We start from the raw sequence: 21159 nt of genomic DNA, 5'->3' as shown, positions 1-21159 counted from the left end.
GATGTACTTCTGTGTTTCTTTATTTGTAGCGGAGATTCCAAATACCTATTTTCATGTCAGACATATCTTCAGTGTTTGAGACATAAGTATAAACATAAAAGGTATTTAACATTTTTCATCATTTTGCACCCCCCTTAAGGGAAGTTCCCGAAAACAAGATATACGCGTTTCTTTATTTTTAAAGTAGATTCCAAATACCAATTTTTGCGTCTGTAAGGTGTTAAGTTTTTGAGATGTAGAAATACTTATTTAAACAGTTCACCCCCCTTTTTACTCCTTAGCGACGGAATATCCAAAAATCCTCCTTAGTGAGCACCTACACTCTAATATAAATGTATCCCCAAAATTTTCTTTCTTTATGTCACGTAGGTTTGGCTGGGCGTTGATTACAATCAGTCGGAGCCAGTCTTTTATATATGGAGACATATGAAGAGATAGATTTCCCTTTGAATCCATCAAAGTAACAGTTAAGAATAACTACCCCACTTCAGACACGAGTGAAAGAAAAAACAGCGGTCTGTTATTCGGTTTTTGAGTAGCCAAAGACTGAAGCATATCAAAATCCTTCGAGCAGTATAGTGATGCATAAGACTATTTGTCAAAGGAGCAACACGACAATGCTCGGCCCAATATTACCTGTACACTAATTACGACCATCCAATACCTGCATTGGTAGTGTCTTCAACATCTCTTATATTCACCAGGTCTCATTCATACGTTAGGGCGGCTTAGGGTTGCTCTAGGATGAAGGACGAAGACGGTGCACGAGAGGCAACACAGACAACAAGAACATTTCTTTTCTGGAGAATCCATGCACTTTATAAGCACCAAAGGACTTGCATTACATACACCGGACTGTCTACGTACAAGAATGGTATAGTTGTATAACAGCTTCACTCAATAAAATACAATGCTTAAAATGTTTTTCATATTACGGTATCATACTGTATATGTCACGGTCCAAAATGTCTATTGTGGGAACTGTAGGCCAATGTCTGAGACACACAGCGACTCTAAACCCAGATCAAGTTCCGAATTTTTTCGACATGACAAGAGACATTTGTCTTGTTGGTCAGTTTTACAACATCACTTGTAAGACAGGTAGCGTATACTGTAGACATCACGTGTAGAACTGATGTAAACATAGCAGGAGTACCCGTTTCTGCTACTGTCCACCTGAAAATTGTGACATTCCTGCAAGAAAGATGACGACTAGCAGATGTCGTGGTTTGTGTTGCGTTGAGTCAGAAGGATGTCGTCAGAGTTTGGAAAAAGTACAGTGGGGGAAACAAACGATTGCCAATCGACAACGAACGGTACGCCCGCCAATGGGATCTCGAAGGAAGGATCTGCATTTATTCATTTAAGGTCATCGTAGGTCCGTTGCTACTGCTATCACATTTCGCCAGGATCTTTGGAAGGCCACCAGAGTGAATGTGTCAGATCAGAACAGACGGAGCGAAATCGGCTGCACGACGGAGGACTGATATCAAGGAAGCCTATGCCAAAAGCTCCCCTTAATCCACATTAGAGGGCATGTGAGGTGGGTAACAACTCATAGCCAGTGGCATCAGGAGCAGAGAAAATGTACGCACTTTTCTGATCAGGTCACCATGAGCTTCGACCCAAACGGCAGGAGCAATAGAGTCCGTGGATGATCCAGCAGGAGAGGAAACGAGCCCTTCATTCAGGAACGCCATCAACAGCAAGGGGTTTCCATCATGTGTTGGGGTAGGATCATCTATTGTCAACGTATTCCTCTTATTCAGCGTAACATGACTGGCCTGACGTACAGAAAAAAAATATCCTCTTGAATGTAGTTACAAGATTTACTGCCACTGCGGACGAGGGCTTTACATTAGTTGATGATAATTCTCACACACATCGTCGAGCTGAGTGGTCAAACAGTTCCTTGAGGTACATAGCATACGTCGAATTGTGTGAAGGTACATTCTCTGGACATGACCTGTGTTGAACATGCATGGCGTGATCTGAAGAGGGAAATTGCCCACTGTCCTAATCCTCATGCTAACAGTCAGAAACCGACTGAAGCTGCAATCCAAGAGTTGGATAATATGCCTTAAAATAAATTAGATTATTTGGTGCTGAGTATGCATCGTCGTGTTCAAGTATGCCTCAGCCTCCTAGGTAGCTATACACGTTATTTATTTGTCACACAATTTCTACTCAAAGTCCCACCTTACCACGTTGTGCTTTTGTTGCGTTCCCGTTGCTTTTCCATAGCTGACGGCATGTTGTTCTCTTTTCATACGAGGGTCGAGTCATAAGTCATGGCAACTATTTTTTTCTCGCGAACAGGAGACAACACGGAAAATCTAAGATATGCATTTGGAAATACAGGGCATTTACTTATGCATAGTGCCTGAAGACAAATTCTGACTTCAGGAGATTCTCGTAGGAAAGTGACAGAACACAGGCCATTGGTAAACATTGTTTTATTATGGTATAGACAGCAAATACACAAGACTACGTACAAAGGACAGGTCTCCACTGGTTAAAGACTTTCGAAATAATCACCCAGCGTTGCCAGCGGAGGGGCAGGCACTGAATACCATACGCTGCATGTGTATCGCTAACGTGTGACACCTCTCTCCGACATCCTGTTACGATGTCATCTTTGTTAGCAAACCGTTGTCCATGTAATGGCTTCTTGACTTTGGGGATTAGATCATAGTGACACACCCAAGGTAGGTAGAGTAAGAGGTAGGGATCACGCGCAGGTCTCCCCACCACGCTTGGCCGTCGATGACGTCATCGTGAACCCTCAGCTCCTTGTCTCCTGTATGAGGTAGGCTAATACACAGCTGTGAGCTATTCTGTTTTAGCCACAAGTTAGAGATAAGAGAACTTCATTGCTATTTTATCATCACCTCAGAAAATGCATTCACTATTACAGTAGAGTAATAATAGATCAAATACAGTGTGAATCAAGCAGCGTTTCTGAAGTATTTTGATCTGTATGAAAGGTTGTAACAATGCTAAGACTGTGATCGCAGTGGAATGGCCATTCCATATGTTCATGTTCTCAACACCTAAGATAATAATAACAAGGGGCCCTAATAGTTACAGACTCGAACATTAAAGCTTGATGACTGCAAGAAATATGTCCGTTGTTACAAGCAATATTGGGAAACTATATACACTGTCAACAACACAAACAGCAAATGTTAGGAACCTGCCCACAACACAAACAGTACAGTAAATGTTCTCCTCCAAGTGCCAGGAACTGACCAATTCCTCGTTAATATTAGATAGGCCATATAAATTAATGAGCCTGCATATTAACATTCTTAGCACTGGTTTCATATAGAACATAATAAATTGCCTTTCATAAAAAATAACAAGTATGTAATACACAAAAAATAATGCTGATATTTAAAAAAAAAAGAATATCAAACACACTTATCTATAGCATCAGTGGAATTTCTTTGCTTTTCTTCTTTCTTTACCGGTATTGTACTTACTGAAATCCGGTCTCTTGAATGCCTTACTTTTGTTTAAAGCGTCCATTCGAATAAAAGAACGGCTTCTCACGAAGCAACTTGCAAGCTCATAAATTTCGGGGAATTTCTTCTTCAGGATATCCGTAAGATTTGAGATGATATTTGAACCCTCTTTCAGTTCTTTCCTGTGGTAAAATTTTTAATTTTCCGTGGTTTCCCATTTTCACACCAGACAAATGCTGGGGCTGAACCTTAATTAAGGCTACGGCCACTTCCTTTCCATTCCTAGGCCTTTACTGTCCCATAGTTGCCATAAGACCTATCTGTGTCGGTGCGACGTAAAGCAAATAGCAAAAAAAGCCCCTCTTTTTTCCATCTGCACTACCGTAGGCTGCATCACACTGTCTCTCGACGTTTTTGAAATCTAATTTCCACCCCTTGTGGGTTGATCTGTTTTCTCTCCGTAATTGCTTTCTATATCGAGGTTCTTCTTTACCCTAAAAGCTATATAGCCAGTGAAGTCTTCAAGCAGCTTATCATGATCCTTGGTTTCGCGACTGTCCTCGAGCTGTTTTACTACCTCTTCAAGGGCCTTAACGAGCCCTTGCTCATTCTCCGGTGGGCTGAACGCTGGCCTTAGACTGGCACACGATATCCGAGTTTTGATCGAGTTCATCAGTAGCAAGTAACATATTTGGACGTAATGTTTCATAATCTTCCGGAGAACAGTTTGAATTTCTTATCGCATCGGAAGCATTGGGGATGAGAAGCAATGATTTCACCTTTTGCGTCACAGCTATCGGAAGAGGATGGTCATAAAATCTTTTTTTTTTTTGCTATTGGCTTTACGTCGCACCGACACAGATAGGTCTTGTGGCGACGATGGGACAGGAATGGGCTGGGAGTGGAAAGGAAGCGGCCGTGGCCTTAATTAAGGTACAGCCCCAGCATTTGCCTGGTGTGAAAATGGGAAACCACGGAAAACCATCTTCAGGGCCGCCGACAGTGGGGTTCGAACCTACTATCTCCCGAATACTGGATACTGGCCGCACTTAAGCGACTGCAGCTATCGAGCTCGGTGGTCATAAAATCGTCCGAATCCTCGAAGCTGAGAAAGATAGCTTTCGATAATGTCTTATTACTTCTGTCACCATTTATTTAGGTCAGTGGCTTTAGGAAATACATGAAAATGTATGTTTCGTTCCTTCGTGTGCCTGCTATGATTTGTGCAGCCTGCAATCGCATGACAAATCATACTGAAAAGTGTACACTATTACCGATATTTATGTTTTATCACCTAAAATAAACATACATGGTTTCTTATACTCCACCGAAATGTTACTATTGTGTATTATTAACACCTAGCTTCTGCGTGCACAGCGATTCTTATTCGAACTACCTCTACCTCCACCTCATTCAGGCAGATTCAACGCGAGGATCCTGCGTGACGTCACATTTCTGCTTTGCTACTGCGCACCTCTCTCGTGATCCCTACCTTGTATTCTACGTGCCTAGTCACACACCTAATGCTTCTCGCAGCTCTGCATGGCATTGGCGTGCATTTATTCCGCGGAGAACTGCTATTTTAACATACGATCGTTGCTGCTGCTTGTTGACTTTAATTTTGTGACGCTCTCACTCACACACTGAACTTGCGGGCATGCTTAGACCTACACTGTTGTTTACATACACCATCTTGTGGCATCATACGCAAGTACATACCGTACGTTTCCGAATAAATATCTTAGATTTTTCGTGTTGTTTCCTGTTCGCGAGAAAAAAAAATTGCCATGACTTATGACTCGACCTCCGTATATACCCTTCGTAATGTATCATGTCATACATACACATAGCAAAATAAAAGTGCACTAAACCACGACGTTTTGAGCATTGTAATTTGAAAGAACAATTAATGCTTGCATTTCACTCTTTTTCGTCCAAATGCGCCCACCTACGGATAGCATATCGACACAAGTTATCACACTTGTCACACAGACATGAATACATTTTCTGACAAGTTCCAGTCTTCCTAACATAAAGCAGCAACAACAGTGGTAATAACAACATCGGTAAAGAGAGTAGTAAGGTAGAATCCTGGCCGTTATTACCACTCTACAAGTCACGGTCGTACCATTTCTTGCTCGACAATTGAACGTACAATTCGCTGCGGCTGCACCAAAGCTGCTGTTATAAACAGTTGAAGATGATTTATTACCTTCACTAAATGAAGCCAGTGGGTGAGAATGTACTGTACGTTATATCCCCATTGTACTGCGGGATGTAGGTCTTCGAGCAAGTCAAGTGTGCAGTGCGTCAGCTGTTTACAGCATGGGATAACTACTAAAAAAAGGTAAAGTAGTACCATCAATATAAAACAGAGTAGTTGTTGTTGTGGTTACAGTTGAAAACATGGATTCTGATGTTTCGGTGGCAGCGAAATTTTATCATGAAATATAGCTCATCTAGATTCATTATCCGATTGTTCAAGGATTTTCAATAACAGCTTCCTCAATCAATCTCTTTATACAGCACTGTATTATTAGATCCATGAACATTTCCATTTAAAAATATTTTAAACTGTCCTCTAACTAAAACTTTTCACGTAGCAATAACATTTAGAGGCGCGATAGCTGTGTAACGTCAACACTGGCTACTCACCAAGGTGACCGACTCGTTGGCTGAATGGTCAGCGTACTGGCCTTCGGTTCAGTGGGTCCCGGCTTCGATTCCAGGCCGGGTCAGGGATTTTAACCTTCATTGGTTAATTCCAGTGACCCATGGGTTGGGAGTTTGTGCTGTCCCCAACATCCCTGCAATTCACAACTCACAAATCACACATAACACTATCCTCCACCACAATAACACGCAGTTACCAACACATGGCAGATGCCGCCCACCCTCATCGGAGGGTCTGCCTTACAAGGGCTGCACTCGGCTAGAAATATGTTTTATTTTGCTAGTTGCTTTACGTTGCACCGACACAGGTAGGTCTTACGGCGACGATGGAACAGGAAAGGGCTAGGAATGGGAAGGAAGCGGCCGTGGCCTTAATTAAGGTTCAGCCCCAGCATTTGCCTGGTGTGAAAATGGGAAACCACGGAAAACCATCTTCAGGGCTGCCGACAGTGGGGTTCGAACCTACTGTCTCCCGAATACTGGATACTGGCCGCATTTAAGTGACTGCAGCTATCAAGCTTGGTCGGCTAGAAATAGCCACAAGAAATTATTATTATACTCACCAAGGTCACAACCGATCGAATTCCGGTCAATTCACATAGGATTCTTGAAGCGAAAGATCACATCAATGTATTACAGATTTCACGTAAAACCATACGCATTGTGGTCAAGGTTACGGTACCGACATTCACGTAAATCTGCCAGCTGGCTTGCTTGTTTTAAACTGTAAAATTGTACTTTGGAATACAATTCGTGTTATAGCTTGCATTCGGAATATAGTGGGTTCGAATCCAACTGTTGGCAGCCCTGAAATAGTTTTTCCCTGGTTTTTCCACTTTCACACCAGGAAAATGCTGAAGCTGTATCTTAGCTAAAGCCACGGCCGCTTTTTTCCCCACTCCTAGCCCTTTCCTACCGCGTCGCCGCCATAAATCCTATCTGTGTCGGTGCGAAGTAAAACCAATTGTAAAAATAAAATAAAAGTAATTTTGTGGCAATCAGTGCAATATGAAGGTCCCTTGAGGAGTGTCAATCAATCAATCAATCAATCAATCAATCAATCAATCAATCAATCAATCAATCAATCAATCAATCAATCAATCAATCAATCCTGATCTGCACTTAGGGCTGTCACCCAAGTAACAGATTTCCTATACCTTGTTTAACTAGACTTTCCTTAAATGATATCAAATATGATGGAAATTTATCAAATACCTCCGTTGGTAAATTTATTATTGCAGTTCCTGATTCATCTTTCTATAAACGAATATTTTCCCAATTTGTTCTCTTGAATTCCAACTTCATTTTCATATTAAGATCTTTCTTGCTTTTAAAATCTCTATTCAATCTTATTCATCTACTGATGTTTCTACGCCATCTCTTCCACTTTTTTTAAAAATATATATTTTCTCAAATTACATGACAATTTAAAATATTGCAATTAAATGGCAGAAAAATAACAGCCATCATTCATATATCTCATTACAATAGAATATTCCCCGGTTTGTTAATGTTTTTAAAGTCCTGTGGAACTCACTTTATTACACTAACAGGTAGTTCGTACACAAGGAAACAAAACAAAACAAGAAACCCCGAGAAATTTCCACTAACAGCTCGGAACATATCACTTAGTCGAGCATCTCGTCTCCTTCCTCCCAAGTCTTCTCAGCTCAAAGTTTGCATTATTTTCGTAACACTATTCCTTTATCATGTTTCGACTTTTCGTATCCTCGGCACTGCCTGGCTGCCCCTGATCTGAGGAATTAACCTGGTACTCTAGTAATTTCCGGAGTAAGCTGAGTAAACCAGAAGTGAAAATTTCGTTTCAAATTCCGTTTCGATAAGGTGTGAAATCCACGTCCTACCTGGCAACGCGAGCACGTATTTACCGTCTCGAACAGGCAGTATTTCTGCCTCTGTCTCTCTGTTTGCGTCTACATCAAGGGGAAACATCTGAACAGACTTCAAACTCGGCACTTAGGTTCAAGGACAGCCGAAGTTTCCGCTAGGCTAAATATTATTTAATATTCAATGACGTAGCAATATTAAAGTAGTCAAACAAAAAATGACAAGTTTCTCCTTTATTATCTGTACTGAAAAACTGAAAATAAACAACTTGTGTAAAACACAGCAAAAAGTAAAAGGAAAGCCGTCTCCGCACAGGCCATGCACAAGCACCTGGAGGGGTGAAAGGAAAGGCTTCCACTATCCGTAACCTCGGCACTTGCTGGAGTAAAGTGGTTAGCTCTACGCCAGTCCGCCTTTGGCGCCAGAAATTAACCTTGTACTCATTTTTGGTGTAGGCTGAGTGAACCTCAGGACGATATGCAATGTATACACACTTCAACATGACAAAAAGACACAAAATCTAATTTTTTTTGCAGTTTGTTTTACGTCGCACCGACACAGATAGGTCTTATGGCGACGAAGGGATAGGAAAGGCCTAGGAGTGGGAAGAAAGCGGCCGTGGCCTTAATTAAGGTACAGCCCCAGAATTTTCCTGGTGTGAATATGGGAAACCACGGAAAACCATTTTCAGGGCTGCCGACAGTGGGGTTCGAACCCACTATCTCCCGGATGCAAACTCACAGCCGCGCGCCCCTAACCACACGACCAGCTCGCCCGGTACACAAAATATCACCATGACATTTGTGGTAATGGATTTGTTTATGTTTAAGGTTCGTTTCACTGCTGCAAACATTTTAGGTGCTCAAAATGTCCACCATTTGCACACAGACAATGTTGACTTTCGACGGTACACCACATCCTTCAATGTTCCTTAGGTTTTGTTTTCGCAGTAACACACTGAAGGTTTTCGGCAAGGCAAGGATGGGAAAGGACTATGATTGGGGCGGAAGCGACTGTAGCCTTAATTAAGGTACAGACCCAGCATTTGCCTGGTGTGAAAATGGGAAGCCACGGAAAACCGTCTTCATGGCTGTCGACGGTGGGATTCAAACTCATCATCTCCCGATTACAAGCTCACAACTACGCGACCCTTTGAGGTTGCCTACGCAGATAGGTTTTCACGTCGCGAAGGTATGGCAGTTTAGTAATGCTCGATTGTGCTAGAACGAAAATTGGTCATCGCACACAGCACATGGATGGCGGTGAAATGGTACGCGTAGCATGTTGAGGTACGTGAGGCCAGTGACCTACCGCCCAAAAAAAGAAGTTCCATTCTTCCTCCGCTCAAACCCCCTTCCCACGTTAATTGAGTGTTTTCTCCGCGTGAATGCTCGGATTTTCTGGAACCCAGTAAACACAATTACATTGGTTGGGTAAAATTTAATTTTAAATGAACATCACCAGACAATCGCGTGGTGAACACTCTTCATTTCACTTATCTCCTTCCACGTACAAATTTCTTCTTTTTTTTTTTCCTTAATCAATTTTCCGTCCAGGGTTGGCTTTTCCCTCGGACCCAACGAGTGAAATTACCGCCTCAAGGGCAGTGTCCCGGGGCCGGAGAGGAGAACCAGTACTTCGGCCAGGCGGCCTCACCTGCTATGCTGATAAGGGGCCTTGTAGAGAGATGGGAAGATTGGAAGGGATAGACAAGGAAGAGGGAGCAAGCGGCCGTGGCCTGAAGTATGGTGCTATCACGGCATTTGCTTGGAGGAGAAATGGGAAACTACGGAAAACTTCGAGGATGGCTGAGGTGGGAATCGAACCCTTCTCTACTCAGTTACCCTCCCGGGGCTGAGCGTTCCAGTCCTTGTATTACTTTTCAAATTTCGTGTCAGTGCCGGGAATCGAATTCGGGCCTCCGGAGGTGGCAGCTAATCCCAATAACCAGTACATCACAGTGACGGACTCCGGACTCCAATTCCAAACAAAATTTCAAAATGGCGTTACGTTGTTTGAAACGTCAAACGTGCCTACACTACTTTGTTCGACCGGGCGAGTTGGCCGTGGGGTTAGGAGCACGCAGCTGTGAGCTCGTATCCAGGAGATACTGGGTTCGAACCCCACTGTCGGCCGCCCTGAAAATGGTTTTCCGGTGTTTCCCATTTTCACACCAGGCAAATGCTGGGTATGTACCTTAATTAAGGCCAGACCGGGCGAGTTGGCCGTGCGCGTAGAGGCGCGCGGCTGTGAGCTTGCATCCGGGAGATAGTAGGTTCGAATCCCACTATCGGCAGCCCTGAAAATGGTTTTCCTTGGTTTCCCATTTTCACACCAGGCAAATGCTGGAGCTGTACCTTAATTAATTCCACGGCCGCTCCTTCCAACTCCTAAGCCTTTCCTATCCCATCGTCGCCATAAGACCTATCTGTGTCAGTGCGACGTAAAGCCCCTAGCAAAAAAAATTAAGGCCAGGGCCGCTTCCTTCCCATTCCTAGGCCTTTCCTGTCCCATCGTCGCCATAAGGCCTATCTGTGCCGGTGCGACGTAAAGCAACTAGCAAAAAAGTATTTTGTTCGACTCTCCTGACACTCACAAGATGGCGGTAGCGACAAGGCCTTTTTACGGGTGATTGCATGCAGTATGGAGTATAATGAATACGTTTCAGGATCATGAGTGGTCACCGGCCTCTCACCGTTGGGTTCCGTAGTTCAAATCCCGAACACTCCATGTGAGCTTTGTGCTGGACAAAGCGGAGGCGGAACAGGTTTTTCTCCGCGTACTTTAGTTTTCCCTGCCATCTTTCATTCCAGCAACACTCTCCAATATCATTTCATTTCGTTTGTCATTCATTAATCAATGCCCCGGAGGAGTGCGACAGGCTTCGGCAGCCGGCACAGTTTCTATCCTCGCCACTAGATGGGGACTTCATTCATTCCATTCCTGACCCGGTCAAATGACGGGAAACAGGCTGTGGATTTTCATTTTCTTCATGAGCGACCACACAATGACTTCAACAATGTTGTGAGATGGGCAGCAGAAATTGGTATGATGGTAAAGTCATGTTGTAAGTTTTATCAAGAGGAAATGTCCTCTTAGTTTTAATTACTGGGTTGTTGTAGCGAAACTACCACATGTGGATGTTTGTAAGTACTTAGGTGTTAACAGAAGGAAATATTCGAAATCGACTTTCAACCTATTAGGTCGTGTTACATATAGAACGTATTGAAGAGATGTTAAGTACAGATTAACAATGGCCCAATTGACACCAGTAGGATCTGAACCTACAACCTTCCAATTTCGCGTCGGTTACTCTACCATTGAGCTATGGTGGCCTAGGTCATATTTGTTCTGTTGGAAAGGATCTAAACTACTGCCACCAGAGATAGCTCAATTTTCGCTTCACACTTTCACGAGCAGAATATGTGAATTTAATTGTACCTAAAAATACCTAAATGAGGGGTTGACACCTTAAATAACCTAAATAGCTGTTTGGCCCTCTTCAAATGAAAAATGTCATTTTCCCATTGAAACTTACCGTAAAATTATTTCCACGACTATTATAAGTAGAACGAGGATAGTCCTCGTCTGTGGTGTACGGATTAGTGTGATTAGCTGCAATCCCCGGAGGCCCGGGTACGATTCCACGCTCTGCCACGAAATTTAAATTTCGCCTCCAGGCAAATGCCACGGTCGCATTCTTTCCTCTTCCTTGTCCAAGGCCCCTGTTCAGCACATCAGGTGAGTACAACTGGCCTTTACACTGGTCCTCCTCCCCAGTTGTATCACGCGACCCAATGCCTCACGCTCCAGGACAGTGCCCCTAGGTCGGTAGAGGTGGGACCCCTCGCTGAGTCCGAGGGAAACCTATCTTTCTTTCTTTCTTTCTTTCTTTCTTTCTTTCTTTCATTTTTCTTTCTTTCTTTCTTTCTTTCTTCGTTATTCCCATTGAAAGAGCGCGTTTTAACTTGTTCGTTGGCTGATGGTTTTCGCTTTCTTATTCTCCCAAAATCTCTTCATGAATGCACTGTGTTTCATCCTGCGTTCAGTGGACCACTTCCTACCAGTTTACTTTTTAGATTTCCTCACGAATTTGTGCTTTGCAACTATTGTGCTAAAAGCTCCATGATCTTCTATAACTAATTTCCTGTGGCTATTTCTAGCCGCGTGCAGCCCTTGTAAGGCAGACCCTCCGATGAGGGTGGGTGGCATCTGCCAGATCTAACAGATTGTTATTGTGGTGGGGGACAGTGTTATGTGTGGTGTGTGAGTTGCAGGGATGTTGGGGTAACACAAACACCCAGCCCCCAGCCAGAGGAATTATCCAATGAAGGTTAATTCATATACAATGAGGGCATATGCCGCTGTTGATGGTCAGTATAGGTCTTACAGCGACGACGGCATAGAAAAGGATTATGAGTGGGAAGGAAGCGGCCGTGGCCTTAATTAAGTACAGCCCCACTATTTGTCTGGTTAAAAATGGAAAATCATGAAATCGTCTTCAGGGCTGCCGACAGTGGGACTCGAACCCACAATCTGCCGAATGACAGCTCACGGCTGCGCGATCCTAGACGCACGGTCAACTTACTCGGCACGACAGGAGTAGGCTACGTGCCGACACCCGGTTTTACTCTCCCCTAACCCATTATTATAATAATTTCACGCCCAGATGCGCAGGTCCTCTATGGGCGTCAAATAAAAAGACCTTCACCAGGTGAGCCGAACACATCCTCGACCTGGCCGGGAATCGTAACCGAGACCCTCCGAACCGAAGGCCAGTACGCTGACCATTCAGCCATCGAGTCGGACACGATCTTCTATGATGTCGCCCGTGATTTCATTTCTTGGAGGTCGGCCTTAGTTTCTTCTAGCCAGTTTATTTTGACCTTCTTTGGGTCCATTCTATAGATATGGCCATTGAATTTCAGGCGTCTCTTGCGTACGGCATCAGTGAACCTGTCAGTTAGTGAATAGAGGGTCGCTGTTCTCCCCTTAATCCCATTCCATTTTCTCCCGTGGGACCATACATTTTCCCGGATCTCCTTTTCTTGTTTTTCAATTTCTATAATTTTAGAGTGAGCTCCAAGGGATATGGTTTCTAAGGCGTATAAAGCTTCCGGCAAAACAACTGTCTTGTAATGTCGTAATTTGGCATTACGGGATAAGACTCTCTTGTAGTAATTCCACATTAGTCTTTACGCCTAATGGAGTTTAGTGGCTCTTTCTATGTTGGCTCTACTGTCTAGTCCAGATGGTAATATGATTTCTCCAAGGTATTTTCAGGAAGACACCTGTGAAACTGTGCCATTTTCCATCTCTAGCGGAGTATTTTTGCTATGTTGATGAAGGTTTTCCATAAACTGGGTTTTTACGTGCGATATTTGGAGGCCTGCCTTTGATGCTATATTGTGTAATCTCTGTTCGGTTTCATCTTAGAATGGTCTTAGTAATGATTGCTAGGTCATCAGCAAAGGCTAAACATTTCACCTTAACTTTGCTTCCCAAGTTTCCGATGCTCACACCATTGATGCCCCTTTCCTATTCTCTAATAACTTTGTCTAGAACTAAGTTAAACAGGATAGGGAAGATGCAGTCATCTCGACGAACGCTCATACACATTTCAAAAGGCTCAGAATTTTCACCAAGGAATTTCACTCTAGAAGTCGTTTTCGTGAGAGTTTGCCGGATTAGTTCTCTGGTCTTCCTATCCACCCTGAGTTCTTCTAGAGTATCAAAAACGGCTTGCCTGTCCACAGAATCATACGCCTTCTTAAAATCCACAAAAGTAACTATCGTGTTGGTAGCTTGACGAATCCTCAATATAGTCTTCAAATTCCATATTTGTTCAGCACATGATCAACCCTTCCTTAGACCCGCTTGGTACTCGCCGATCAGGTGATCTGTCTGTTTCTCTAAACGGTCTAAGAGAACTTTAGAAATAATTTTGTACGTGATCGGTAGTAGGGATATGCCTCTGAAGTTATTCTTCTTCTTCTTCTTATTATTATTATTATTATTACACTTTTGAAAAACCTTGTTGATTTTATTCTATGGCTCCTTTTCCATTTACTCTTGAACTGCCCTTAGAGATTCACTGTTCAGTAGAAACAAAGGTCCGCTGCCCTTCCTCGTTTCCTCTCCTCCGAGAGTGAAGGATTGAAACAAAAAGTTTCTAGTTGCTTGATTGCGAGTGATAAACGTGGAATGATGGGAGAGGTACACCTTCTTGATTCGACGGCCCAACCTGGTACAGTACTGTGTGCGGTTAATTTCATCAATGTACCGTTGTGAACATGAGGTGTGCAGCTCGAGGCATTGACCTGACCTGACTTGTCTGGGCGAGCTCGCTGGGTGGCACACCGTACAGCGACCGAAACTGCAGTACAGTACAGTACTGTTGGTTCCGTCATCCTTGGTGATTACTACATGTCTTTTTGTATCTTGCCAATGCCAACCTCCTTGTCGAAATAAGCTAGCAAATCATGAACCTAGTGGATTTTTTAAAAATTACAACAAATAAAGTAAAGCGGAAACATGTAATTGTATTAATAAAATCTGTCAAAAATCAACAGATGATGACCAATAGGAAGAGAGACAAATCTCTCACCAGTTTAATTTATGTCATATTATCGGTTAGTTCTTCTGGTTGATTCTACATTCTCTGACACCACGGTTAGCTTATTCGAGTCAAATTGGTGGAAAAATGCTTTCACAGTCATAATTTTGGCCGGCAGTGTAGAAGAGGTACGCTTCTGTAGTGTAGTGTCTAGTTTGATTAGCTGCCATCCCAGGAGGTTCGGGTTCGATTTCCGGCTCTGCCACGTAATTTGAGAAGTGGTCCGAGGGCTGGGAACATGGTCCTCTCATCCTCGGGAGGTCAACTCAGTAGAGGAGGGAGGGGGTGTTAGATTCCCACCTCAGCCATCCACGAAGTTTTCCGTGGTTTCTCACTTCTCCATCAGGCAAATGCGGGGATCGTACCTAACTTAAGGTTACGGCCGTTTCCTTCCACCTTTTTTATGTATCCCTTCCAAGCTTCCCACGCGGCCCCTGTTCAGCATACCATGTGAGGCCGCCTGGGTGAGGTACAGGCCCTCCTTTCCAGTTGTATCCCCGACCCAAAGTCTCACGCTACAGGACACTGTGGTTCGAACCCACTATCTGCCGAATGATAGCTTACAGCTGCGCTACCCTAACCGCACGGCCATCTTACTCGGTGCGACAGGAGTAAGCTATGTGTGGTCACCTGCTTTTACACTCTCCCTACCTCATTATTATCATAATTTCACGCCCAGATGCGCAGGACCTCTATGGGCGTCAAATGGAAAGACCTCCACCAGGTAAGCCGAACATATTCTCGGTCACTCCGGGCACTAAAAGCCATACATTACATAAATAAATAAATAAATAAATAAATAAATAAATAAATAAATAAATAAATAAATAAATAAATAAATAAATAAATAAATAAATAAATAAATAAATAAATAAATAAATAATGTTATTGGTTTTACGTCCCACTAACTACCTTTACGGTTTTCGGTAACGCGATGGTGCCGGAATTTAGTCCCGCAGGAGTTATTTAACGTGCCAGTAAATCTACCGACAAGACGCTAACGTATTTGAGCACCTTAAAATACCGGACTGAGTAAGGATCGAACCTACTAAGTTGGGGTCAGAAGGTCAGCGTCTCAACCGTCTGAGTCATTCAGCTCGGCTAAATAAATAAATAAATAAATAAATAAATAAATAAATAAATAAATAAATAAATAAATAAATAAATAAATAAATGCAAACATTTGTCGGCTTTTGAAAATAATAATAATTTTGTTGGTTTTACTTACCACTATCTGCATTTACGGTTCTCAGAGACGCCGAGGTGCCAGAATTTCGTCATGCAGGATTTGCTTAATGTGCAAATAAATCTACGTATTTTGCAACGTCGAATATAACTTGACTGAACCGCGGTCGAACCTACCAACTTGAGCTCAAAAATCCAATTTAACTGAGCGTGCTGGCTACGAAGTATGAGTCATGCAATTGTGAGTTTGCATTCGTGATATGGTGAGCTCGTGTCGCACAGTCGGTATCACCGAATACTATTTTGCACACAAAGTAAATGCTGGGGCTGTACCTTAAAAAGGCCAAAAAGCCACGGTTGCTTCCTTTCCAGTCCTAGCCGTTTCCTACTCCCACCCTAACACCTGTCTCGCTGCTACGTAAAACAAAAGAGCAATGACTTACATCCTTCCGTCCGTCCGCCCCTCCATCTTCATCATAAACGGTTGCGTTTTTCAATGATCAGTGTTAAATCCTCCGTGTATTAACTGAGTGCCTTCACAACTCTCTTTTTTTTTTTTTTTTTACAATTTGTTTTAGGCTACGTCACACTGACACAGGCATATCTTACGGTGACGATGGGGTGGGAAAGGTCTAGAAGTGTGAATGTAGTGGCCGTGGCCTTAATTGAGGTACAGCGCCAGCATTTGCCTGGCTTGAAAATGGGAAACCACGGAAAACCATATTCAGTGCTGCCAACAGTGGGATTCGAACCCACTATCTCCCGGGTGCAAGTTCATGGCTGCGCGCCCTTAACCGCACGGTCAACTCGCCCGGTAATTCCCTATTTGCAATAGCTCTGTGTACTCATTTAACAAGCTCCGTGATGTAGTGGTAGTGTGCTAGCCTTTTACGTGAATGCACTCGGTTCGAATTCTGGCCCGATCAGGGATTTTAATTCCGGATTGAGGGCTGAAACGGGCTTCACTCGGCTCCTATGACCATCTGAGAAATGCTTGATATGAGAAACAGCGGACTCGGACACAGACAACCCGGTAAAGAATGTCATTACCCTGAAAAGGTCCATATCTATTATCAAACTGATTCGACTTGATCTTGGCAAGCCTTCTTTCAGAGGTTGTATGATTTTCAGGTTTGTTTGTTTTTCCCGGAATCAACCATCAGGAAACACATCAAGATGGATCTGAAAATGAGTTGTTGGCGTCCACGAGCGTCAATGAATTATCAGATGATGATTTGGAGAGACGTGTTGATGCTTGTGGTCGGATGCTGCAACAATTCCAAACAATGGCTCAGAAGGCAGAAGTCATGTTCACTGACGAATGTGTGATTTCTCGCAGCTCCCCTAATCACAATGTTTACTTTTGGGGAAAAGAAAATCCACATTTTTTTCACGAAATCGAGCGATACCGATCTCACGTCATGATCTGGGCCAGAATGAAGCAAGCGCATCTGTTTGGCCCATATATTTTTGATCGTTCTGTTAATCAGAACAGTTATCTCCATGTGATTAATTGACGGGCTCATCCCGCAGCTGCGAAATGCGGGAATGATAGACGTTGTTTGGTTTCAACACAAAGGGGCGCCAGCTCACTTCGCATTGGCTGTACGAATCGCTGGATCGGTCGACGATCGGACAATGATCCAGCTCGTCTTCCATGGCTAGCAAGGAACCCTGATCTAACAACAGCCGATAACGCACTCTGAGGTTACATCAAGGAACAGGTGAGGGAGCAGCGGTATGTTGGAACTGTGATCTGAAAAATGTGGTGCGCGGAGCTTTCCAGACAGTGACACCGAAGATGTTGTTTAATACGAACATCAGAACATAACGGCGTATTCAGCTATGCAGAAATCATGGAGGGACACATAATGATGTTTTAGAATCCTAAGATGTAAGATGTCCGCCTCTGTGGTGTACAGTAGTGGTTAGTGTGATTAGCTGCCACCCCCCGGAGGCCCGCGTTCAATTCCCGGCTCTGACACGAAATTTGAAAAGTGTTACGAGGGCTGGAACGGGGTCCACTCAGCCTCGGGAGGTCAACTGAGTGGAAGTGGTTTTCCCTAGTTTCCTACTTCTCCTCCAGGTAGATGCCGGGATGGTACCCAACTTAAGGCCACGACCGCTTCCTTCCCTCTTCCTTGTCTATCCCTTCAAATCCTCCCATCCAAGGTCTCTGTTCGGCATAGCAGGTGAGGCCGCGTGGGCGAGGTATTGGCCATCCTCCCAAGTTGTATCCCCGACCCAATGTCTCACGCTCCAGGACACTGTCCTTGAGGCGGTAGAGGTGGGATCCCTCACTGAGTCCGAGGGAAAAACCAACCTTGGAGGGTAGACATATTAAGAAAGTAAGAAAGAAGATGTAAGATGTAAGTAGAAATAAATAATGAATACGTGTACTTTTATATCATGTCAGTTTAATTTAATTTAATATAAGGGTATACGGACTTTCTGCATACCCGTTCCTCGAGGCTCGAAATAAGGTACGGGTACAATCTCAGAATTACGTGGAATAAGCGACACAAACTTTAGCGACTAAATTCGAACCGTGAAATTATGGACGGACGAACTTCTCAGTGCAATCATGTTAGTGGTGTTGTTTTGAAGTTCAAAAGCTCTATTGGAGCTAAAATATTTAATGCATTCATAATTAACAAATAATTAATTATCGAGCACGTTAGCCGTATGCTTTGGGTCATGTAGCTGTGAGCTTCTGTTCGGGAGATGATGGGTTCGAATTCCACTGTCGGCAGCTCTGGAGATGTCTTTCCGTGGATTCTCATTTTCACACCGGAAAAATGGTGGGGATGTACCTTAATTAATAGCACTGTCTCTTCCTTCTTAATCCTAGTCCTTCCTCTTCCGGTCTGTGTCGGTGCGACGAAATACAGATAGGAAAAATATCCTAGTTGCGAGCATGGTTATTGCAATATGTCGTTTGAATTAACCACGATTATCTTGGTTGCAAGGAGAATTGTGTGGCCTTCTCACCAAGTTAATCCGTTGTTCTCTGTTATCCTGTTGTCTTTCACAGAACAAGCGACTGCGCGGTTTCGGTCACGTAGATATTAGCTTTCATTCGGGAGATAGTGGGTTCGACTCCCAATGTCTGCAGTCCTGATCGTTGTTTTCCATGGTTTCCCATTTTCACAGCAGAAAAATGCTGCGGTTGTACCTTAAGAAGGCCACGGCCACTTCCTTCCCATTCCTACCCCATCGTCCCCATAAAGCTATCTGTGTCGATGCGACATAAGGGAAATTGTTATCTTTCTCTTTGCCATGCCTCCTTTAGCGTATTTTAACGTTCCGGAATGTCCAAGTACGATTCTTTTCTTTTTCCTGGCGTCGTTATTTATCCCAATTTTATTGCTAGTTGCACTTCCTGATGCCAAACCCATGCGTATTGGGGATGTGTCCATTACTGCGTTTTTCTGTGATGATTTGTGTTGTATGTAACTGAAGATGTTTGCTACTATTTTCTACTGTCATAAGTTTACAATATTCAGTGGTTCATTTCAGAAAAGATGTGCAACAGTGGGGACAGATGACGGCGTGGGGGGGGGGGGGGGGCTCGTGATTAGCTCCTGGTTTCCAATTCGGAAGGCTGATGTTCGAATCCCGGTTTGGGCAGCCCTGATCATGGTTTTCCATTTTCACAGCAGGGAAATGCAGGGGTTGTACCTTAATAAGACCAAGGCGGGGAGCCTTTTGAGATTTTCATCTAAACATTCACCGTGCGTCAGAAAGAACATCAGGCCCTAAGATTCCTGTCAAAACTAAAATATGCCTGGATGGCTACAGTGACCCAAAATGATAAGTTTTATTGTCATCATCACGGATTAGGTACTTGACTTGGTGGCACGAAGATTTATCGACCGAGAAATGTGAAATGATGAACACTGACCCTTTAACCGAGTCTGGTAGGCCTATTACTACGTACTTCCAGGCTACTCATATGGGGTTGCAAAAGAAAGAAGTGGCAACATATTCACGTATAAAAAAGCATTTATTGCAGAATCACCATAACTCAACACGCCTTCAGTGTAATTCCCTCCAATATGTCGCACCCGTCGCCAGATGTGCGGAAAATGCAGGATGGAAGTAACAGTGCCGCCTTTACTGATGACCGCGACGGAGCGCTATGCTGCTTGAGATATGGCGTCTCGTGTGTGGAAACACTTCCTTCTGAGTGGTTCTTTTTGTTTGAAGAACAGATCAAAGTCACAGGGATTCATGTCCGGTGAATACGGTGGCTGTTGCAGGACGTCCCACATCCACCGCGTCAACAACTTCCAAACAGTGTGGCAACGGGCATTGTTTTGTAGGCAACGGGTGGAAGCGTTTGGAAATGGGGACTTTTCCTTCCCAGTGCAGGACGAAGATGATGTTTCAGAAATCTTCCATGTGCGACCTTGATCTTTATCCGTGCCTCGTTGTTCTACCTTCAAAAACGTCACCTTGGGGCGTCCAGTTTGACACTACAAATTGACGGCTTCGCACTCGTTCGTCTGCAGGATTTATACTATACAGGGTGCGTTGCGTAGCACCGTCTCTCCTTTACGTTGCTACCAACAGCAGTGCACTCAATTCTTCCTACGCAGAGTGATGACAGTGTTGCCACTACTTTCTTTCCAGTCCTCGTATTTATTGTTTGCCCTCACTGGGTCAACTCTCGTTCTCCTTCGACCGCAATGGCATGGTCAATGTAATCTTTCACTTCGCCTCACCTTTATTTTCTTTATACCTTGATTCTTCGAAGCGATACGCCTCTTTCTCTTGCTGTTCCCCTCTGACAGTATTTGGAGAGGATGTCTGCACTGAGTGAGTTGGTTCTGAGGTACGGCTCGTGTAGCTTTAACCATGCGTTCAGGAGATGATGAATTCGAACTCCACCCTCAGTATCACCCAAAATAGCCATGTTTTCTGATTTACACACAAAGCAAAATGTTGGGACTGCACCTTAATTAACGTTATGGACCCTTCCCTTCTATTCCTTCCTACCACCACCCTAAATCGAAATTTCTATGACACAAAACCGCTGAGGATGACTGTCTTCATACATATACACATGATGTAATAATTCCACCACTTCAATACAACGTGTATTCAGTGAAAAATCACAGGATATAAACTAGTAATACATGTTTCGTACTAAATATTGGACATCTTCAGGTATTTGTTGCGTAAAGATTAACACAAAATGTAATTAATCTTCTGTGATTGAAAGAGGGAAACTTGTTAATGCCCTCTATTTTAAATATCATGCAAATGCCCATTAAGTTAATGTTACTAAGTGGAATTTGTAATATATTAACGTCATAGAAGAAGGTAACCTGTTCTACTAGTGTGCTTTGCTTTTTTATTAGCTAG

The sequence above is a fragment of the Anabrus simplex genome, chromosome 5, assembly GCF_040414725.1.
Source record: "Anabrus simplex isolate iqAnaSimp1 chromosome 5, ASM4041472v1, whole genome shotgun sequence".
Classification (NCBI taxonomy): Eukaryota; Metazoa; Arthropoda; class Insecta; order Orthoptera; family Tettigoniidae; genus Anabrus; species Anabrus simplex.
Note: the sequence above shows the minus strand (reverse complement) of the source record.